At 42.7% G+C, this 24,137-nt stretch overlaps 1 protein-coding gene across 4 annotated transcripts in view; it reads left to right on the forward strand.

Moving 5' to 3' along the window:
• The window catches only part of PPP2R3A (protein phosphatase 2 regulatory subunit B''alpha), a 295,427-nt gene that overhangs the window by 146,118 nt on the left and 125,172 nt on the right, over window positions 1-24,137 (forward strand). For 2 of the 4 annotated variants that reach the window (XM_077488675.1, XM_077488677.1), the window contains exon 3: window positions 19,840-19,911. The exons of 1 other annotated variant lie outside the window; for it this stretch is intronic. The gene's annotated coding sequence lies outside the window, so the exon portion shown is untranslated. Of the gene's footprint in view, window positions 1-19,601; window positions 19,912-24,137 lie in introns of those variants that run through there. One more of the 4 variants, XM_077488676.1, reaches the window with a different exon arrangement.

Consider the following 24,137-nt stretch of genomic DNA (forward strand, 5'->3'; position numbering starts at 1 on the left):
TTTTAACCCTTACTAATTCATGGTCTGAAAATGTTCTCACTGTGGTTGGATTTATTAAAATTCTATATGGTGATAGACAGACTGTTTACCATTGTACATGTTCTTGGCTTCCTGTCTTGGAGAACAGCATGGTACAATGCTTTAGTCCTCTTATCTCATTAAGAGTATTTTTTTTCTTCACTTTCAGTCCGCAGGACTGATTAAAAGAAATCCAAAATTTTAGTTGTCACCAGAACAGGAATAGAGGAGAAAGCTCTCTCAATTTTGTAGCATTCGCCTCTCTTCTTATGTCCATGGAACAAAGAGATCCACCCTAGTAAGACAGTGATGGCAGAAGAAGAAAAAAAAACCTGGCTTTACCCATTGTCAATTATGCTTTTCAATTTACAATATTTTAGAGAGAGAATATTCTTTTTGCTTGGCTCCCTCTGGCCTAAAGTTACCCCCACAACAGATGCATACTTTTGTGAATCAGAAGGCTGAAGCCTGCAGCAATCCTCTGATCCTCCAGATGAATTTGTTCCCCCCAGAACATACCTGTACAATTGATTTTAAGCATTGACTTGGGGCCTTCTCCAGGAGATGCTCAAAACTTGTCCCAAGTATATATTCAGTATTTCATTGTATATCTCTGTATGTTGCAGTCGTTCAGGTGCTTGTCTAATGGTTTCTTGGAACTATCAATGCCCCCGGCTGAGACCACTGCCTGTGGAAGGGATTTCCACATACTTGCCCTTTACAGTAAAGAACCCTCTACATAGTTTAAGGTTAAACCTCTTTTCTTCTAATTTTAATGAGTGGCCACAAGTCTTGTTAAACTCCCTTCTGCGAAAAAGTTTCATCCCTATTGTGGGGTCACTAGTACAGTATTTGTATATTGAAATCATATCCCCTCTCAAGCGTCTCTTTTCCAGAGAGAATAAGTTCAGTGCTCGCAAACTTTCTTCAATACTAACATCCTCCAGACCCTTTATTAGCTTTCTTGCCCTTCTTTGTACTAGCTCCATTTCCAGTACATCCTTCCTGAGGACTGGTGCCCAGAACTGGACAGCATACTCTAGGTGTGGCCGGACCAGAGTCTTGTAGAGCGGGAGAATTCTCATTTTATCTCTGGAGTTGATCCCCTTTTTAATACATGCCAATATTCTGTTTGCTTTGTTTTGTTACCAGTAGCTTGGCATTGCATGCCATTACTGAGCCTTACCTACTGGGACCCCCAGGTCCTTTTCCTTTCTAGATTCCCCCAGAGGTTCTCCCCCTAGTGTATAGATTGCATTCATATTTTTGCCACCCAAATGCATTATTTTAAATTTTTCTACATTGAACCTCATTTGCTATGTAGTTGCCCACCCCATTCATTTGTTCAGATCTTTTTGTAAGTTTTCCACATCCTGCAGAGAAGTTATTGACCTGCTTAGCTTAGTATCATCCGCAAATACAGAGATTGAACTGTTTACCCCATCCTCCAGATCGTTTATGAACAAATTAAATAGGATTGTTCCCAGCACAGAACCCGGGGGATCCCATCACCACCCTCTGAACTTGCCCTTGTAACCAGTTTTCAATCCATGTACTCGCGCTATGGTCCATGCCAACGGACCTTATTTTGTACAGTAAACGTTTATGATGTCAAATGCTTTTGCAAAAAAAAAAAATTTCTTTTAAAAACTAGGCTTTAATATCGCTTTAAGCCCACCCTAAGAGGCAGATGGACTGACTGATGGGGAGGCTCAATATGTAGGCTGGCATGACTATCCTTTTTGCAGTGCTTGGGTTTACTTTAATAGACAGAGTGTGTGTGTAATATAAATAATATTATTATTATACAGGATTTATATAGAGCCGACAGTTTACGTAGCGCTTTACAACATTGGGGTAGACAGTACAATGCAATACAATTCAAGACAAGGGGAATCAGAGGGCCCTGCTCGTTGGAGCTTATATATATATATATATATATATATATATATATATATATATATATATATATATATATATATATATATATATATATATATATATATATATAAAATATATAATATAATTTTTTTTTTTTTTTTTTATAAAATACATTTATTTAGTAAATATATAGTTACTTCAATTATGCAGTTTTTTTTATTTTTTTGTATAGCTATTTGACTAAAAGAGTTGTTTACACAGTACACAGTGTTCTTCCAACCAAGCAGGGCTTATGTAGCTCAAAGGCCAAATACTGATTCAGTTTTTCTTTCTATCCATCCATTTTATGTCGTCTTCCATTTTTCCCTTGCCCTCTGTTGCATTCCCAGTCCTGTTAATCATGTGTTTCCATGCCATCGGTTTCTCCTGTTTTTGTTGTTTTTTTTTTATTTTTTTTATTTTTTTATTTTTTTTTCAGCATACTTCCAAACTCTTTTTTTTACATTCCACATTTCCTTGTGCTTTATTTTTTGTGTCCTGCAGACAGCATTTGTGAGGCCCTTGTGGAATGTGATTCTGTATATAAGACATGACCTCACTGCCCTATAAATGACTATTCCTGGTTCTGGGTACAGATTGTTTTACAGACTCCGCTGTGTCATTAGTGGACAGTCTGAGAACTGAGAACATCTCCACTGAGAAAAATACAAAAACCCCAAAAAAGTGCCCAAATAAGATTTCGTACAATAAATCCTGGTACACATTATCCTTCCTTTTTTTTTGTTCAAGACATCAAGCTGAAAAAAAAAACCTGAAGAGCTTGGGAGAAGCTGTTAACTGTGCGATGTTAGTACAGCGATCTCCCCCGCTGAGCTATTGTGTTCTGACAGGTGACGCCCCCCCCCCCCCTCACCAGAACACCCCGGTCAGCCATTGGCTGAGAGTGCTGGTCAGCAGACCTTTTTCAGTCATGCCCCTTCGACAGAAGCCAGCCCGGCTGCTGTACACACGGCTGAATTTTGTCCGGTTTCTATTGCGCCGGCCGTTGCCGCTCAATATTCAGCCATTGTGTATTCGGCTTAAAGTGATACTAAAGGTTTGTTTAAAAAAAAAATCACGAACATGTTATCCTTACCTAGTCTGTGCAAGGATTTTTGCACAGAGTGACCCCAATCCTCCTCCTCCTTCTGGGGTCCCCCTGGCGGCACACCTGACTCCTCCTCTTCTCAAGTGCCCTCTTGGAGAGTTGCATTTCAAGGGGGCACTCGTACGGTACGGGCGTGCTCCTGAGTCCTGCTCCTGCGTCCCTTTGACGGACAGCAAGAAGACCAAAAAACTCAATACACTGCAAAAGTGGTGATGTACATGGGCTGCTAAATAGCTTTCAGTGTGAGGTTATTGCTGGATACATTTTTCCTAAAAGCCTATTCACACCAGCAGGTGTTCATTCTATTCCCTATATCGGGTGCCCACTGGCGTGGTGTTACAACAAATCACACTGAACAGGACATTAGGCCGATAAGATATCACTTTTATTTTGCAGGTTTGAAAATTAAAGCAAGAACCATGTTGCTTGTTATGATTTTTTTTTTCTGTAATTTCCATGACTGCTCTATTCTTTAGGAACCTGGCAGAGGGAGTTAGAGGTGCCTGTCACAAGACTTGAATCACTTTACAGTATACTCCATCAATACAAGTGCTGCACTGAGCATCTAACCAAAACTGATTATTTTATTTTTTTCCCTATTGTTTCTTTGTATTTGTGGGATTAGTATTACCAAGCCCCTTCTTGCAGTAAGCAGTGGGTGGCTGGACTTATGCAGTAACCATGTTTTGTTGTCATCACCTTTATATGTCAGGCATCACAACACTTGTTTTAACATGTATTAAAAAGCAGTTTTGATCTGACATCGGGAGAAGCGTTTTGTTTGCTTTTCAGCTGAAATGCCGTGACGAGTTTACTTGTCTTCCTCTCCTTAGAACTCCAGCCAAAACTGTATTGTTTTTGGATAAAGCAAAGAATGGTTAGAACCTCTGTTAAAAGGACCTGATCTCATCAGTATCTCTCTGAAGCTGGTCTCTTCTCCACTAGTGACACCCATGCCTTGTTCTACACTATAGCTCCGTGTGTATCTTTGTGCGTAGGTGGCCATTTTGGGAGAGGCAGGGCTTCACTTTTCATGTCAGGGACTCCAGCTAGGATAACACCACATAGTGGTGACAATCACCAGTTAGTCCAGATCTGGTAAGACTAGCAGTGAGAGGCCTTAGATTTCACAGATATAGTTATAAGACTGTGGGCACAGGAGCGCCTAGGCATACTCACATACTAGAAAGTGCACTGCAGTTTTTCAGAAGTAATTCAAAAGAAAAGGTGCATGGCTTTTCAAGGTAGTGCTTGGGCACATCCTATAACATAGCGAACCTTCACTTTTTTAAGTTAAAGTCAACTTTGTTGTAAGAACTAGCTACTGAGAATGCTGAAAAACGTTGTACTAGCCCACGGTACATACAGTGATAGCCACAATGCTACTCCAGCAGCTTCCCCTCTGAAAACTGATAACAGGGGAGCACTTGCTCAGCCTTTTCAATGCATGTAAGGCATTCTCTGATTGGACATGGTGGGAGATTGGGATGTCCTCTGCTCTTCTTTTCCACCTAATCTAATTAAAAAACACCTTGTATTCAATATTATACTGTATCGCAGTGCTGTATCTTGGCCTAGGCCGACAAGGCCCAGGCCTAGGGCAGCACTTTGCAGGGGGGGGGGGGGGGGCAAAAAAGTCACCCCCCACCCGCACAAAAAAAGCGCCCTTGCTCCTGCACAAAAAGATACGGCTCAGCCCATACAAACCGATGACAGGCTGGCAGCAGTTGTCCACTGGTATTCCAATGTAATCTCCCATGGAGCGTTTAAGGTTAGGGACATATGATCAATGCGAGACACAAACAGCTTGTGTCCAAGGACAAGCTTCTGTCCCTTACCATAGATGATCATTCCATAAAGTGATTACATGTAAACATTGAGGACAGCTGCGACTGCTGTCAGCCTTTCATTGCTTTGAACAGCCTGAGCAGTTTCAACTATCTGCCAGCACCTGTAAATCCAAATGCAGGAGTCCACTGCAGTTGAGATGGAGCTCTAAGAGGAAGAGGTGGAGCATAAAGAGGAAGGGGTGTGGTTTACAGGTGACAGGTAATAAACAGGAAGGGGTGTGGCCTTGACAGGAAGGGGTGGGTCATATTTAACTTGGGGGGGGGGGGGGTCATGAGTTTAGTCAGGCTTGGGGCAGCACAAAACTTAGATACATCACTGCTATATAGATACAATTTACCCACTTCTGGTGTATAAGATTGAACTGCTAGCATAGCAGGTTAAAGATTTGTTCTACTCTTCTTCAAATTATCAGTTCTAGGTGTACTGAGGAAGCATAAATGACAGACTGCCCCTTTCAACTGAAGCTTGCCTTGTGTCTTACATCAGATCTTGCTAGTGTTATACAAAGGGTAGCCAGTTGCCTGAAGTAGAATGGGAGCAGCAGAAGAAGGAACAACCCTAGTGGGACAGAAGTTTAATCTGGCCCAATTTTATCGTATGAAAGTTAGTGTCGATTTTTTATTTTTTTTGCCATGTGTCCCATTGGGGAGATTTTTCTTCACTTCCTGTCTCATAGCCAAAACAGGAAGTGAGAAGAAATGTGAGGGGATACCGGGGTGTGACCAGAACTAGTTTTCCCCATTGTTGGAAGATCTCCTTTCAATTACTTATTCAGATGTCAACCCAAAATGTGGGATTTACATTTACTTTCACTTAATGGGGCACAGAAAGCAATAAAAATGTGACAGGTGTTCTTATACCTCTTCACGTTATCCAAAACTAAAAAAGTTTTGCACACATACTGGAAATCGTCAAGAACTTGATGAATTTTGGTACGTGTGCAGCCCTGTCAGACCTGAATGGTCCTGCTGGAAAACTAGCATTCGATCAGTCCTGATCGGTGTGTTCTGCTGAGGGGGAATCCTCTCTTTTAGAGTACAATATTGAAGCAGCGGAGATCCCTTCTTCCACATCGCTTGCATTGATGCAGGGATCTGAGAGGTTGTTTTTTTGTTTTTTGCGCAACCAACCGGTTGCACAAAAAAAATAAACTCGGTGTGTACCCGGCTTTATACTGCGACTAAGAACTAAACTAAATAGAAGTTAAAATCTACTGCTAAAACCACAGCAGCCAAAGGGCCCTTATGGGTGCTGTTTTTTTTTTTTTTTGTTTTGTTTTTTATTTGGGGGACTTAGCTGATTTAATGGTAGTAGAATGTTTGTTTGGTTTTATACCATATAACTGAAATCGGCTTAACATGCTTTCATTCTTTCATGCTTAGATTCATTCTTCATACCTCTCATTCATTAATTTGTTTGTCTTGGATAGTAGCATCTCTCCATTGAGCGGTAGTAATGTCCCCCTACTGTAGTAGGCGATAGCTGCTGCCGGTATTTTGGAAAGCCTTATACGGCCATGCTTTGTCATTACTACAAGGAAACTTTAAGTGTCAGGAGAAATGAGTCATTTGCTCTGATCATCGGTGCCAAGAATTAAGCACTGATTTCCAGATTCCAAAACAGCCAGCGTGGGTGACTGGGTCAAACAAAGACAGGATTTTGTAGTCTTGATGAAAGCACAACACTGTGTGCATCTGTACTTCCAGCAATGTTATGCGTTTTTAACTCCACCTCCCCATCCTGCAATGTGTGTGTGTACAAGAGACTACTACACACAAATTGCAAGAAAAGTCTGTACTATTCTATTCCATAATACAGTTTCCATTTGTACATTGTGTTTTAGCAGCCTACAACTTTTCCAATAATTAATCAGAAAACTTTCTTTATGGTTTACAGTGGCCCAGCATGCAGCAGTCAAATGGGCCTCTAAAGCACAACAATGCATTGTTCATAGAAATAAGATTTTCATCTTCTAAACCGTGCTGGAAACCTGAAATAGACTAATGATTGGATGCTGTTGGCATCATTCTGTAGTTCTGAACGCCGTGTTCTACATCAGCGGTCCTCAACCTTTTTGGCACCATGGACCGGTTTGTCATGGCAGCCAGTTTTACCATGAACTGAGGGGGGGGTCGTTTATGGGAGGGGATATTCAGAGTCTGTCCTCAGCCCCCCCCCCCTTTAAAGCACAGTCCCCCGTCATATCAGTGTCCTCCGGTTTCCCTTCACATCACAGTCCCACTTTACATTACAGTGCCCCTTTACAATGCAGTCCACTAAAATAACAGGGTCTGCTCTATAAAGGGTGGCTGTGAAGGGGAACTGAGGACACTGATTTAAAGGCGACACTGTGATGTAAAGGGGGCAATGTCATTTAAAGGGCCATTGTAATGATTACAATGCAGTCCCCTTTATATTAAAATGCCCTTTAGCAATCGCAGCCTCCTCCATCACCATGCCCCTGCAGTCTGCCTCCCTAACCTCCTTTCCTCTCTAACATCACACTTTTCTAATCTCTGCCTTCCCTGCACAAGACTCCTACCTTTGGTAGGGTAGAGGCTGTTATCAGTCCATGTCCTCTCCCAGCTCCCCCGCCCATCCTGTCAGCAGGGCAGGGGGCGGAAGGAGCTGATCTGCAACTCCTCCCACCCCCTGCCCTGCTGATTGAATGACATAGTCGGCCAGGTGGTCGAAGGAGCCAGGAGAGGACACACAACCATGGCCGCATAGCAGGAGGTGAGTGGCAGCCATTGTCTGTGATCGCCCTGTGCAGACCGTGGTCACCACGCATCTGCTGTGCGGCCAGTCATCAACAGGCCATGGACTGGCACTGATCCACGTCCCGGGGCTGGGGACCCCTGTTCTACACGGTTTCCGTAAAAGGGTGAAACACCATCTGGAAAATGTTGCTTGTCAGTGCCATCAGAGAGCATAAAGTAGAACTCTGGCATATAGGGTGGCAATGTTCACTTCACTGCACTGCAGTTTTGTCACCCTATAGCCTCTAGCTGTCCACAAATCATGGAGAGCAAAGTGACGGTGCCTCTACACAGAACCTTCCCCCAACCTTCTCATACTCACTTTACCTGTGATCCCCTAACAGAAACTTGCTTCTTTGAAGTTATCTGTGAAATCTGCTGTTGGTGACCTAGGGGAGCAGTAACATCACTCTCCCTGTCATGTGACAGTACTTGGGCTTAGTGATTGGCTGATAGGCCCAGGCACTGTCACATTATATTATTTATTTATTTATTTATTGCTTTTATTTTCTTAGCTAAACAGTCATTTTGAATGGCACTAACATGCCACAAGGGAGAACCAAGGGCTTTGCTAGTGGACGTCCCGGGGCGACCCTTTTTACTTGTTTAAGCGACAGGCAGTGCTGTCTGTCATCTTGAAAAGCCGTATTTAATATGCCATGGTCATGATGGCTCCAGAATGTGTACAGCTGTATGTTAAATTTTAGGTGGGCCAACCCCTGGCCAACTGCATAGAAAAGGCCTTAAAGTCCAGACTGAGCTTGTAGAGAAACCTGAATATAATCTTAAAGTGGAGGGCCACCCTGAAAAAAAAAAATATATAAAAAATTACAAAAAATATAAAAAAAAAAAATGAAGAAAATTTATTTATTTTTTTATTTACCAGAAGTGCCTGTTGCTAGGCACATAATCCTAATCTTCCTCTTCCTCCTCCGCGGAGATCTTCTGTCTTCTCTCCTCCGTGCGGCGTCTTCTGGGTAATGGGTCGCGCTGTGTTCTGGGAACTGTGTGTTCCAGAACACAGCGCGTCCCATTCACAAAGTGCTGCGTGACTCGCGCATGCGCAGTAGGAAACGGGCAGTGAAGTCGACATCGCGGGCGCCCTGGACAGGTAAGTGGGCTGATTAAGTCAGCAGCTGCAGTGTTTGCAGCTGCTGACTTTTTTTTTTTTTTTTTAACGGCCCTCCGCTTTAAGGCCGGGTTCACACCGCTGCGATGCGGGAACGCCGCGAATCCGCCGGCAGTTCACACTGCCCTATGCGGACGGCTGGGAGTGTCAATGTTATGTTAATGACACCCCCAGATCCGTCCGCATATCGCAGTGCGATCTGCCGACTCGCACAGGAATCGGATCGCATGGTGTGAACCCCCATGCGATCCGATTCTGTTGCGGACCAAAAAAAGGGTCCCGTGCGAGTTTGCTGCGGGAGCGATGCGAATTCAGCCATACTATCTGTATGGCTGAACTCGCATCGCTACGGAGATCGGATGTGATTTGCGGTGCGAATCACATCCGGATCTCCCCCCGCAGCAGTGTGAACCCAGCCTAAAGGATAGATAAAAAGCACAATGCAATGTTCAGGCTGCTTTACTTGCATTAGATTAATATAGTGTCACCCTCTCAATGGTATCCCAATGTTGAAGTGGTTATAAAGGCTAAAGGTTGTTTACATTCATACATTCTATGCATGAAGGTAAAAAACCTGTGCGTAGTAGCCCCCAATAACTTACTTGAGCCCCCTCCTGATCCAGCTGTGCACAAGAGCCCCTGGCTCTCTAGGGACTCTCCATCATTGCCTGAGACAGCAGTGGGAGCTTCGGCTCCTGCTGCTTTCAATCGCAACCAGTGAGGGCAGAGAGGGGGCAGGGCCAAGCCATGGCTGTGTGTGAATGGACACACAGAGCAGTGGCTCGAGGGTGAGCCTGCTCAGGTGCCCCCACAGCAAGCTGCCTGCTGTGGGACCATTTGACAGGAGGCAGGGGCCAGGAGTGGCGGCTGGGGACTCTAGAAGAGGAGGATCAGGGATGCTCTGCAAAACTATTGCACAGAGCAGGTAAGTATTGACATGTTTGTTATTTAAAAAAATAAATAAAAATAAAAACAAGCCTTTAATATCACTTTGGATGGCCTGTGCTCAATTTCTACAGTCCTGAACTATTGTGTAGTCTTGGCACATTCTGCATCAGGGTTTGCCTCAGGCTCATCATTCTTTATGACTAACATTAGTGGTTTTTAGTGAAAGTACAGATGGTGTGTGAGAGAGGACAGGTAATTATTGGTGAGGCTCCTGTTTAATTTAGGCACATCTAAATCTTTAACCACTTTCAGACCGGAACATTTTGCTGGCTTAAGACCAGACCACTTTTTGCAATTTGGCACTGCGTCGATTTAACTGACAATTGCGCGGTTATGCGACGTGGCTCCCAAAAAAAATTTACGTTCTTTTTTTTTTTCCCCCACAAATAGAGCTTTCTTATGGTGGTATTTGATTACCCCTGCGGTTTTTATTTTTTGCGCTAGAAACAAAAAAAAAAAAAATGACAATTTTGAAAAAAACATTATTTTTTGCTATAATAAATATCCCTCAAAAATGTAAAAAAAAAAAAATTTTTTTCCTCAGTTTAGGCCGATACGTATTCTACATATTTTTGGTAAAAAAAAATCGCAATAAGCGATTGATTGGTTTGCGCAAAAGTTATAGTGTTTACAAAATAGGGGATAGTTTTATGGCATTTTCATTAAAAAAAGTTTTTTTACTAGTAATGGCGGCGATCAGCGTTTTTTTTATTTTTTTTTATTGTGACTGTGACATGGTGGACACATCGGACATTTTTGACACATTTTTGGGACCATGGTCATCTATACAGCAATCAGTGCTATAAAAATGCACTGATTCCTATGTAAATGACACTGGCACCTGTTCTTCCTCCCCGTGAGACTATCGCGAGCATCACCACGCCGATCGAGTCCGCGGGTCCCGCAATCGGACTCGGAGGTCCCGACCGGCGCGCGTGCTGGCGCAAACGCAATGGCACGGCAAATTTAAAGGGACGCACCTTTAGGCCCCATTTGCCTGTCCGTGCCATTCTGCCGACATATATGTGTGCGCCGGTCAGGAAGTGGTTAATACAGTGCATCCGTAAAGTATTCACAGCGCTTCACTTTTACCACATTTTTGTTACGTTACAGCCTTTTTGTAAAATGGGTTAAATTTAATAATTTTACTCAAAATTCTACAAACAATATCCAGTAATGACAATGTGAAAGAAGTTTGACATTTTTGCAAATTTATTAAAAATAAAAAATGAAAACATCCCATGTATAAGTATTCACAGCCTTTGCCTTCACAGTCAAAATTGAGCTCAGATGCATCCTGATTTCCACTGGTCATCCTTGAGATGTTTCTACAACTTGATTGGAGTCCACCTGTGGTAAATTCAGTTGATTGGACATGATTTGGAAAGGCACACACCTGTCTATATAAGGTCCCACAATTAACAGTGCATGTCAGAGCACAAGCCAAGCCACGAAGTCCAAGGAATTGTTTGCAGACTTCTGAGACAGGATTGTATCGAGGGACAGACCTGGGGAAAGGTACAGAAAATGTTCTGAAGCAGTAAAGGTCCCAATGAGCACAGTGACCTCTCTCATCCATAAATGAAAGTTTGGAACCACCAGGACTCTTCCTAAAACAGTTAGCCCGGCCAAACTGAGCGATCGGTGTAGAAGGGCCTTAGGGAGATGACCAAGAACCCAATGGTTACTCTGACGGAGCTCCATTTTCTGTGGAGAGAGCAAAACCTACCAGAAGAACCATCTCTGCAGCACTCCACGGATCAGGTCTGTATGGTAGAGTGGCCAGACAGAAGCCACTCCCCAGTAAAAGGCACATGACGGTCCGCCTAGAGTTTGCTAAAAGGCACCTGAAGGACTCAGACCATGAAAAAACAAAAGTCTCTGGTCTATTGAAACAAAGATTTAACTTTTTTTTTGGCCTAAATGACAAGTGTCATGTCTGGAGGAAACCTGGCACCGCTCATCACCTGGCCAATACCATCCATACAGTGAAGCATTGTGGTGGCAGCATCATGCCATGTTTTTTTTTTTTTTGTTTTGTTTTTTTGTTTAGGAGGGACTAGTCGGGATCGGGGGAAAGATGAATGCAGCAATGTACAGAGACATCCTTGATGAAAACCTAATCCAGATCACCCTGGACCTCAGACTGGGGTGAAGGTTCATATTCCAAAAGGACAATGACATTAAGCACACAGCCAAGATAACAAAGGAGTGGCTATGGGACAACTCTGTGAATGTCCTTGAGTGGCCTAGCCAGAGCCCAGACTTGAACCCGATTGAATATCTCTGGAGAGATCTGTAAATGGCTATGCACCTAGGCTCCCCATCCAACCTGATTCTTCCCTAGAAGAATAGGAGAAACTGCCCAAAAATATGTTTGCCAAGCTTGTAGCATCATACTCAAATAGACTTGAGGCTGTAATTGGCCAAAGGTGCTTCATCAAAGTATTGAGCAAAGGCTGCGAATACTTATGTACGTGTGATTTATTTCCCTTTTTTATTTTTAATAAATTTGCACAGATTTCAAATAAACTTCGTTCATTTTGTCATCATGAGTTATTGTTAGTAGAATTTTGAGGAAATTAATGCATTTAATCCATTTTGGAATAAGGCTGTAACCTAACGATGTGGAAAAAGGGCTGTGAATACTTTCTGAATGCACTGTAAGTACAATTTTAACAATAAATATTTTATGTATTGAATATTGTGTAATGCCGTGTACACACGACAGGACTATCCGGCAGAAAAGGTCAGCCGGTTTTCCCGACGGACTTCCGAACGAACGGACTTGCCCACACACGAACGGATAAAGTCAGTTCAAAAGTCTGTTTGTTCTGAATGTGATGACATAAAACGGACTAGAAAAGGAAGTTCAATAGTCAGTAGCCAATGGCTGCCCTTGCGTCGTATTTGGTCCGTTGGACCAGCATACAGAGGAACGGTTTTCCCGATAGGAATTGAGTCCGTCAGACAGATTTGAAACGTTCTATTTCTAGATCCGTCAGAATTTTTAAAAGAAAAATGATCGGATTATGCAACGGAATGATTCCATCGGACCTATTCTGCCGGAAAGTCCGGTCCTGTGTATGTGGCATTAGGCCAGTTGTTGTCTCAATATGGAAGTTGAATTGAAAGGCCTGTTAATGGGTTTTGGGTTTGTGTTGATGACATTAGTTTGACATCAGGTTGACATGCTTCTAAGATCATTCAGAATTAACAGAAAGTTGCATTTTAGACTTGCAGTTAACCTGTTTCTGACCTGCCATTTTTAAGCGTGTTTTTCATTCCCATAGACTTGCATGGGCATACAAAAACCCATTTGACGTTAACAAAAGTCCATGGACGGAGGTCCTAAAGTTGACTTCCAGGCAAATATCTACAAACACAATTTGATATGTATGTGGGAACTTCTGCCCGTCAAAGGATTTGTACTTCTATCTATCCATTCCTAAAACGTACACAACCCTGCCAGACAGCATTGCTGTTTACATAACTGATGACCTGGTTTTCTACACTGCAGTTAGGCATGAAAGCTCGGTTACCTCCCTGACCCTAGTATGTGATTGGACAATAAAGGAGTAGCTCACCCCTCTACTCACTTTGCTTTCTTCTCCTGTCAGCATGTTTAGCTGTCATTACATTTGCATGCAGCATAGTGATTGACTTCTGTTGCTGCCTCTTGTAATCTGAAATCTTGTACAGACTGGTTACAAAAAGCTAAAACAAAGTCGAATTGACATGCTAATGGCATAAGAATAAAAGTTTAATAGAGATCATCAAATATAGGGGTTAAGTACTAAAATACAGCAATAATTTATATATTTTTTATTCTTAACTTTTTAGTCAGAGTATAGATTTATGTTCTTGGCTTTGTATAAAAAAAAATCCTGCCCTCCTGAACCTTATTCACTCCCTTGGTGTACTTAAAGGATTCGATCATGTCTCCCCTTTCCCTTCTTTCCTCCAGACTGTACATATGAAGTTCCCGAAGTCGCTCTCAATATGTTTTATCCCCCAAACCTTTCACCGTTTTTGTTATCTGTCTCTGGACCTGTGCTATCTTATCAATATCTTTTTGTAAGTGAAATCTCCAGAACTGGACACAGTATTCTAAATGAGGTCCTCACCAAAGATCTCTATAGGGGAATCGGAACCTCCTTCCTCCTGCTGGTGATCCCTCTAGTGATGCATCCTAGATTTCTGGTCCTCTTCCACTGCCTGATCACACTGTTTGCTCATTTTGCAATCATCTGAAATAAGTACCCCCAAATCCTTTTCCACTGTAGTGCTGGTCAACTCTGTACCCCCAATGTTATACTGTCTCAGGGTATTCCTTTTCCCTAGGTGTATTATTTTACATTTACAAACATTGAACTGCAGTTTCCCCTCTTTTGACCAATCTTCCAGCACCTCCAAATCATGTTTAATTTTACAGGCACCTCCAGAGATATCAACCCTATTACACACCTTTTGTATCATCAGCAAAAGTACAAGGGTTTCTTACAATTATCGCTAGTGACTGCTATAGTTGCTAGCAATAATCACCTAGAAGCAGACTATGGCTCAGCAGGAGGGATTCCCCTGTTAGCACTGTCTGTTTTGATGGGGGAAATGTACAGATTTGTTTCCTGCAACCCGTGTCTGAGGAAAATAAATTTGCACCATTTATGGACTGCTTAACCACTTCCTGCCCACCCACCATCAAATGACAACTGACGCCTGCTCGGCTCTCGTTCTGGGTGTACGTCATATGATGGCCCCCCAGAACGTCCACTCTTGGGGCGCATGGCGATCGTGGGCGTGCCTTGTTGCTAGGCTCTTTAAGAAAAAAGAAAAAACCACAGGAGTGATTAAATACCACCAAAAGAAAGCTCTATTTGTGTGAATAAAATCATTGACTGTGCAATTGTCATTTAAAAGTGTGACCGTGCTGAAAAATGGCCTGGGCAGGAAGGTGGCGCAAGTGCCCGGTATTGAGGTGGTTAACCTTCGGTTGGACTTTGCCTCCCCTTATTGAGTAAACCCATTAGAGGACTTGATTCTTATCCTAAACAGTCTCAAATGAATGGACAGATACTTTGAAATGACCGTCTGCCTCCAAATGCATAGCTGCAGGCCACAGTAATGCTGGCTATAGATGGATAGAATTTTGAAAAGTCTTGGGAAAATTTGTTTGAAAATTCTCAGGACATTCAAATGTCATTGGAAAGATTTTGTTTGTTTTTAACATTTTATTTTAGAATAGATGTTACAGAACGGAAACCACATACACTCTTAGAAATTTGTTTGACAAAAAGTTACCATCCCGCTCTTGAGAATTTTCTCATCACTGCAGCAAAAAATGAATGTCAATTTGACCCGCTAAGGATTAGAAAAACGAAGGAACTTTTGTAGAATGTTCTTTTCCTAAAGCCTCATACTCACTATCAAATTTTCTGCTGATTTTTGTCTTCAGATTTACCAAAACCATGTAGTGCAAGGGCTTGCCTGATTGCATACAAATTGAAACTCCTAAGGTTTGACCTCCATATTATATGGTTTTGGTAAATCTGAAGGAAAAAAATGAGCAGAAAATCTGATAGTGTGTATGGGGCTTTAGAATTTGCATTTGAATACTGTCTGTGATACTTTTTTTTTTATTTGCACTAACATACAGTTTTTCAGGACAAGCTTTCGGGGTATGTCCCCTTCTTCAAGGTCCAAGCAGTACTGCCCTGAAAGCTTGTACTCCATTTTCTCTGTCACAATTGCACTAATACGGCTACAATCACATTAAGTATGAATTTGCATTTGAAAGGCTACCCAACTTTAGTTTTCCATTTGCCTCCCACAGTTCTTTTAACAATTCTGTTGCAGGAAAAGCCTATACAAGTTGATCAGAGTCGTAGACTTAAATTCTCATGGTACATTGCATGTTTCTTTCCTGGCCTGGAAAGAGGAAGGATTCAGTAGAGAACTTGGCCAGTGGTTCTGTGGAAAGTTGTTAATGAGTTTCCAAGGGGTTAAGGCCATGTGTCACACAGCGAGGCCCCTCGTGTTATTAGCTGTGCCTGTGAAGTATGAACTAGAGAGCACACTGTGGCCAACCAGCAGCTTAAAAAGGGCCCCAGCAGGACATCTGTTATCAGACACATTCAATATTGTGAGGGGTGGTTAACCTTTCCGCCATGAGGCCAGTGCAATGTTCTTTCATTTATAGTGACTGTGATGTCTAACATGGGCATATAGGTTCTGAGCGAAGGAAGAAAAAAATTGTCACATTACATGAATTGTTGCAAATTATTAGTATTTTCCAAGAAGTTTTACTGTGGAGATATTTTGTATTCATTGATAGTGGCCACCAAGGCTTTGTAAATGAGTGCCTGCATCCCTGCACTAGCCAGGTTTCCCTGATAGTTGCTCCTCTTATGATTGTATTGTACAGTAGCAGAACGCACTAGCTTGACTGCGGCAGCTAACATCCAATTAGTCTGCCAATGCTTGAAGAATACACCAGTTCCTATTTTCTATATTAAGCTGATGTTCTTCAGTATTAAATAATGGTTTTATTTTTACATTCCTTTAACTTTTCACCTTTTTTTTTCTTTTCAATCTTTTAAAGTGAAAGTCAAGAAACTTCTTATTTATCTCTAGCAGTTCTTAGCACCCAATCGGTGTGCCCTAAGATTTAAGTTATTGCTCTGTGACCGTCGAGAACTAATTGCAGTTCTTATCGGAGTACCTGTTCAGGTGGGCTGTAGTGGTGCCCAGTGCCGGGACAAGGTCACCCAGGGCAAAGATGCCAAACTGCGCCCCCCTTTCTCTTAGGGTTAGGGTCAGGGTGCCCCCTACCCCTGCAATAAACCATTGCACCAGGGGCAGCTTCCCCTCCTGCCCACCCTTTGTCCCGGCCCTGGTGGTGCCACCAGGATAAAATGGCAGTCCTTCTAACACGTCAGTGCCAGCACAGTGTGCAGTGGCTGTGGGACCCCCTGGGGATATCTAGGGACACAAGGTAACATGACCTGATGTTAGAACAATGTAACCTCTTCCTTTACAAAGCTTTTCGAAGACTCCGGACTCCAATACGGGAAAAGCAAAACCCTGCAACTGTGAGAACTCTGAGTCACTTTTGCCTATTCTGCTGCAACGGCAGAGCCTAGCGCTGGGGCCACTAGGGGGTGCATGTGCATCGCCAGAATCGCGCCCCCCTGCTCACCCACGGAGGCGATGCGAGTGCCCGGCGGTCGCGATCACTGCTGTGCTACTGCGATCGCTCCGGGCACGCGGAGGACTGGGATCTGTGTGTGTGTGTGTTTCATAGTTTCATAGTTAGGTTGAATAAAGACACCAGTCCATCAAGTTCAACCTGAGTGTCTACAATTGTCCCTATCCCTGTACATTGCACACTCACATTGGTCCCTACCCTTAAGGAGCCCACAATCCAGGGTCCTCATTGATATACTATGGACAATTTTTTTTTGGACAGAAGCCAATTAACCTACCTGCATGTCTTTGGAGTGTGTGTGTGTGTGTGTGTGTATGTAAACAGTTTCCGGTTCTCTGAGGGGAGAAGTGACAGATCGTCTGTTCACACAGAGTATGAACAGTGATCTATCTCTTTCCCCACACAGTCCCCTCCCCCCTTCAGTTAGAACACCTTAACCCCTTGATTGCCCCCTAGTGGTCAACCCCTTCACTGCCGGTGACATTTTTACAGTAATCAATGCATTTTGTAGTACTGATCGCTGTAAAAATGCCAATGGTCCGAAAAATGTGTCAATTGTCCGACGTGTCCGCCATAAAATCGCAGATCGCCGCCATTACTAATAATAATAAAAAAAAAAAAATTAATAAAAATTCCATAAAACTATGCCCCATTTTGTAGATGCTATAACTTTTGCACAAACCAATCAATATGCACTTATTGCGTTTTTTTTTGTTGTGTTTTATTTTTTTATTTTTTTTTACCAAAAATAGTAGAATACATATTGGCATAAACTGAACTAAGCTATATTTTTGGGGGATAGTTATAGCTAAAAGTAAAAAATAATGCTTTTTTTTTTTTTTTTTAATTGACACTCTCGCAAAAAGTGCTCTGGTCAGGAAGGGGGTAAAATCTTCCAGGGCTAAAGCGGTTAAAGTGAATGGGACTGTCGGTGACAGGGATGACAATTGCTCTTTAAAAACGATCATTTAAATAAACTTGTTTAAATAAAATCCACCCTAAAACAAAGTGAAGAAAATGTCACCAGCACACCAAGGATTCCTCGAAAGGGTCCAGAGCTTTATTCCGCAGTCTCATTTTAAATATAGAGCAATGTAACGGAGCCACGCAGTGTCTCTTCGTCACTTGCGTGGCTCTGAAACGTTGCTTTATATGTATAATGTGACCATGGAATAAAACATTGGACCCTTTCGAAGCAATCCTTGGTGTGCGGATGACATTTTCTTCACTTTGATCATCCATGGTCTCCAGCCTATGCCCATTATAGCATCCAGCATCACTGAACGACCAGTTTCTTCAATGCGTGCATGGAGAATATTGCGTCTGCATAGAAAACCTCACCTTCTTGGGGACAATAGTGTCATTTGACATTTCTTTTTGGCACTGAGAACATTTCAGGTGAAGATTTCAAGGAACTGGTTCAGCATTGATAGAAAAGCCAATCGGAATAGACTCGTAATGCATGAGTGGCTCCAAATGCTACAAAAAAGTCCCAAGAGTGCAAACCCCAAAATGGATAGGTTTTGCGGCTAACATTTTACATAAAATGTATATTTAAAGCAGAGGTTCACACAAAAATGGAACCTCCGCTTTTCCAAAACCTCCCCCCCCCCCCCCTGCACCCACTTCAGGGCATAGGTGCCCCTTTATGTACAGAGTACATACAGTAGGGAACTGAAGCCACAACGCTTCACTTCCCGATTCCCTTAACGATGATGGTGGCGGCAGGAGCCGAGTGATTGATCGGCTTTGGCTGCCGACGATGCGGGCCACCCTGGACAGGTAAGTATCCATGTGTTAAGTCAGCAGCTGCAGTATTTGTAGCTGCTGGCTTTTAATAATTTTTTTTTTTTTTTTTTTTGAGTGGACCCCTGCTTTAAGAGCCACAATACATTTCATGGTGTAGTTCTAAATTTCTGACCAGTGGTGTGATTGGCACGCTACTGCACTGTTTCTCAACTCCAGTCCTCAAGTACTCCCAACAGGTCATGTTTTCAGGCTTTTCCTCAGATGAAATGGCTGTGGTAATTACTAATGCAGTGAAACTGATCAAGTCATTTGTGAAAAAAATTGGAAAGCCTGAAAACATGACCTGTTGGTGGGGGTAGTTGAGGACTGGAGTTGAGAAGCATTGCAGTACTGGAACCTTTGCACTGAGATTGTGCCACCCTGGGGTTCTGCCCTGTTGGAAGCAGCTCAGTATGCTTGTTTCCTCTGCTGAATGGCTCTAAGGTCTCTCTGCAGCTGAGATCAGTTTCAGAGAGGCCTCTGAGGATCAGAGACACAGCCCTGAATACTGGAAGTTGGTAAGAGGCATAAGTTACGTGCTGCGTTGCTACTAACTCCTTTCCTTTCTTTTTTTTATCTTGTCCCCATATGTTCCCACCTATTTAAGTAATGCACATAGAGTGCAGTGGAGTCCAGCTGGATGGGAGTCTCCTGTATATATACAGCTGTGTGACAGGCAGTCAGTACAATATGTCCCCTGCAGAAGCTCTCATGTATTTTTTTTTTTGGGCTCTTCTGCACTTATACTGCCCTCCTCCTTATCCCATGGCTTTCACGTTTTTTACTCCAGCTCTCAACCGCCCTCCCCTCTTGCTCGCTACAGCTGCTCCGTTTTGTGTTTAAAAAAAGATTTCAAAGTGCTTAGTCCTGTTTGTGGAAGCATTAAATGAGAAGAAGTGTCATATGCCTCTGGTGGTAAAACGGCTGCTTGTGAAAAAATCCTCCCCTGAGCCACACTTCAGAGCAACAGCCAAACCTGATCGCTTTTCACAGCGGAGTCCTCTGCTCTCCACACTGCCAAGATCTGCCGTGTCATAAATAGGAGAGGAAAAATGTAGCTTCACCAGCCCCTCTCTGCTCCTAAAATGCACATTTTCCTTTCTCTTTGTAGCTGGCCGCCTCGGCATGTTGGTTTGCTGTAGCTGTCCCCGGTGTTCGCTAAGAAGAGTCGTCCTACCCTCCGGTAAGCTGTTCTCCATTGCTTCTCTCTGCTATGTGCTTCTGTCTGATAGAACAGGGTGTAGAAGAATGTCAGTCATTTGTTTTGTCCACGTAGTAGTGTATATAGCTCTTCCCAAAACAGCTGTGTGCATGAAGTGTGCCACGCTCTTGTGCCGTGTTGTCCATAGCAACCAATCAGATCCTTCCATAGCCTGTTTATAGGCTGCAAAATATCAGAAGCATGTCGTTTTGTATGCCCTTACAGTTCCCATTAATGGGGTAGGACTGACAAACCTGCTGTTTTTAGTTTTGGGGTGATGCTTTTGGGTTAAACTTCTGCCAGCCTCTGTATATATTCCTGACAGATGCTGGTAGAGATTTGTGATTCTGAGGTGCCAGCTCCTCCAACCTATGAAGTGTGTGTGTGTGTGTGTGTGTGTGTGTGTGTGTGTGTGTTTGGGGGGGGGGGCGAGTTTTCCGGGTTATTCATTGTTGCGTCAATTGCATAATGAAACAAATCAGCAATATTTATTTGGGGAAGGAGGAAAGACTGGATCTCCAACAGGGAGAACTCATCACATTAGAGTGTAAGCTCTGAGGAGCAAGGGCCATTCTTACCCTCTTGAATTGTAACTGTACTGTCTGCAGATAGATATAGATATAGATATATATATATATATATATATTATTTATAATAATCACATGCGTGCACACACCCCTTTCCCAGCCAGAGCAGATTTTTTTGTACACATTCAAAAAAAATCATTTTAGGTCTGAAAGATTACATAAAACCACCGAACATCTATTTTCTGAAAGCAGACACCCTAGACCTAGAGAATAAAATGGTAGTTCCAATTTTTTTTTATGTTACACGAGATTACTGCGAAGGTCAAAATTATATTAAAAGGTAATTTTAGGTGGCACAAAAACATGATAAATGACAGTTTTTTGGGCAAGCGGAGCCTGGGATACATAGCGGGATGCACGCAGTATTTGGGTGGCAGCCCAGGCGCCAGGACAAACTCTCTTGTTGCCGTTGCGACCTGGCTCCTGGGGTTTGTCGAGCCCTGATATACAGTATACATAAAATATAATAGTAATTCCTGTAGGATTTGAGCAGCCAGCAGGTGATTTAACCCAACAGTGTCTGTCCATACCTTGTATATCAGTTTTGAGTGGGCTTACTCTGTGAAAGCCCTAGCAGTATGAATGATTTAGGCTAGATTCACACATTGATTTATATATATATATATATATCTCAATCAATCAATCATTCACACACCTCAAAGGGTGAGGTGCACGTCTGTCATAGTGCTTATATTGTAGAAAAAATTAAGGGGGATTGCTGCACAAAAAAATGCGTGAAGTTTTGAAGAAGGGCGTGATCTGTATTAGCCCGAAACTGTTACTATTACTGTCTGTATATTTCGGATGTTTTAATTTTTTCATGAAAACACTTTTTTGTGAAGCAATCCCTCTTGAATATATATATATATATATATATATATATATATATATATATATATATAATACAGTACCCTCACAAAAGTGAGTACACCCCTCACATTTTTGTAAATATTTTAGCTTTTCATGTGACAACACTGAAGAAGGGACACTTTGCTACAATGTAAAGTAGTGAGTGTACAGCTTGTATAACTGTGTACATTTACTGTCCCCTCAAAATAACTTAATACACATCCATTAATGTCTAAACAACTGGCAACAAAAGTGAGCACACCCCCAAGTGAAAATGTCCAAATTGGGCCCAAAGTGTCAATATTTTGTGAGGCCACCATTATTTTCCAGCAATGCCTTAACCCTCTTGGGCATGGAGTTCACCAGAGCTTCACAGGTTGCCACTGGTGTCCTCTTCCACTCCTCCATGATGACATCAAAGAACTGGTGGATGTTAGAGACTTTGTGCTCCTCCACCTTCCGTTTGAGGATGTCCCACAGATGCTCAATAGGGTTTAGGTCTGGCGACATGCTTGACCAGTCCCTCAGCTTCTTTAGCAAGGCAGTGGTCATCTTGGAGGTGTGTTTGGGGTCATTTTGTTGGAATACTGCCCTGCGGCCCACTGGCTGTATGGTTCATATATATATATACACACACATACAAGGTTTCCTCTAATTGGCAGAGGTGGAGATTGGCTGAGGTAGAGAGGCAGGCAGATGACGCCACAATCAGCAATTGGTGTTTTCAATTTAGAACCAGAGCATGAGCCAGTGCAGTTTTCACAAATGGGGGGTGAAAGCCTGATAGGGAGTTCTTCAGAGTTGTCAATAAATCAATACTTCATCACTCTACAAATGACATGTATGATTTTTTTTTTTTTTTCCAGTAACTGCCACAGGTCAGTATAACACTTATTTCCCAGACATCACTGCTTTTCCTTGAATCAGTTGCATATGAAGCACGCTGCACACTTCTAGTCAATATGATTTCGTATGGATGACTTGTTCATAGGCTGTGGTTGACATGCTTTGAATTTCTCTGAAGTATAGCCAGTCTTGCTGAGAGGTGTAGGTGCTGCAAGAAAAAAGCAGGTTGAATGTTGCCATACACTTGAAGTGTTGATTTCAAGTAGAAATCACAGCATTTATATATTGAGGCCAACATGAGTCCTATAGATGCAGGCATCGTTCCTGCTACCTCTGTAATTTTCACAATTCCTTTATATTTATATTCACACTACACAACATTCTGGATCCAAATAATGTAAGGGGCATTCTTCCACTGACTATCGCACAAATTTGTCACAAGATTACATATAGTACTTATTAGCAGGGGTTCCCAGAAACTAGAAGGTTATTTTAATGGTTCCGCTGTATTCAAAATGTTGAGAAACCGTTTAAAAAAAAAAAAGCAGCCATGATAATGGCAGCATTTGCCTTCCAAGGTCAGTAGGATAATCAGAGAACCCAATTGCTGCACAGTTCTTGATCCATCAGCATTCTCTCTGCAGTGTATTACAACTCAAGGGAAGACTTCCACTTTAACGATTTGCCCTCTTAAAGTGGTTATAAACCCTTACAACACACTTTGACCTACAGGTAAGCCTAGATTAAGGCTTACCTGTAGGTCCAAGAAGTATCTCCTAAACCTACACGGTTTAGGAGATATTTTCCGATAGACAGGCACTGCTGTCTACGGCGCATGCACTGTAGACAGCGGCGCACTGAACGCGGCATCGTCAACGACGAAGATGCCGCACGTGTCGGCTCCCATGCGCATGCTCGGGAGTGACGTCATCGCGGCTTCTCCGAATGACAGCGGCGGAGCAGCGAGCCCCCACCGAGAAGATGGATGCGCCGGACTACAAGGCACAGTGGTGACATCGCTGGCTCCTGTGTCAGGTAAGTGACACATAATGGACTACTATGCGATGCATAGTAGTCCATTATGCTTTGCCTTGGCAGGGAATGAAAGAGGAAGTAAACTCATCAGGGTTTACTTCCTCTTTAATGACCAGGCTATTTTTTGCGATACGGCACTGACGCTTTGACAATTGCGCGGTTGTGCAATATTGCACCTAAACATAATTGAGTTTTTTTTTTTTTTCTTCCCCCTCCACAAAGAGTGCTATCTTTTGGTTGTATTTGATCACCCCTGTGGTTTTTATTTTTTGCGCTATAAACAAAAAAAGACTCGGCTTGCGCAGCCGAGCCATTCTGCCGCAGTATAACAGCGGTGGCTAGTCGGCAAGCAGTTAAAGTATAACTGACGGCAAAACCTTTTGGTTTTGGACAGAGGAGAGAGGGATTTAAATGGTTGTCTGTTTTTATTGCTGTCTGTGTCGCCGGAGATTTATTTTCTATATTCGTCCTGTTTGCCATTATCATTGAAAGTAAAAGAAAATGCCAAATTTTGGGTAGTTCCCAGAAAAGTAATAGAGGGGAAATCTTCCAATGGGGACACTAGAGGTAGAGGAAATCCTTAATTAATTCTCTCTCCCTGTTTGGCTATGGGACAGGAAGAGAAGGAAAAACTTTGCTGTGGGGCACAGATGTTGAAAAATAAACTGACAGGTGTTATAACCCTAAGTCTATCCCAAATGGGGGGGAAAAAAAAAGTTTTGCCTCTAGTTCTACTTTAAAGTGGTTGTAAAGGCTGAAGGTTTTTTTACATTACATACATAAAGGTAAAAAACCTTCAGTGTGCAGCTCCCCATCAGCCTCCCACCCCCCCCATACTCACCCAAGCCTCATCTCAATCCAGCGATGTGCATGAGACCTGAGGCGAAGGTT

This window comes from Lithobates pipiens, unplaced genomic scaffold (assembly GCF_037356315.1).
Source record: "Lithobates pipiens isolate NorthernLeopardFrog02 unplaced genomic scaffold, aLitPip1_a1.2 Scaffold_18, whole genome shotgun sequence".
NCBI lineage: Eukaryota > Metazoa > Chordata > Amphibia > Anura > Ranidae > Lithobates > Lithobates pipiens.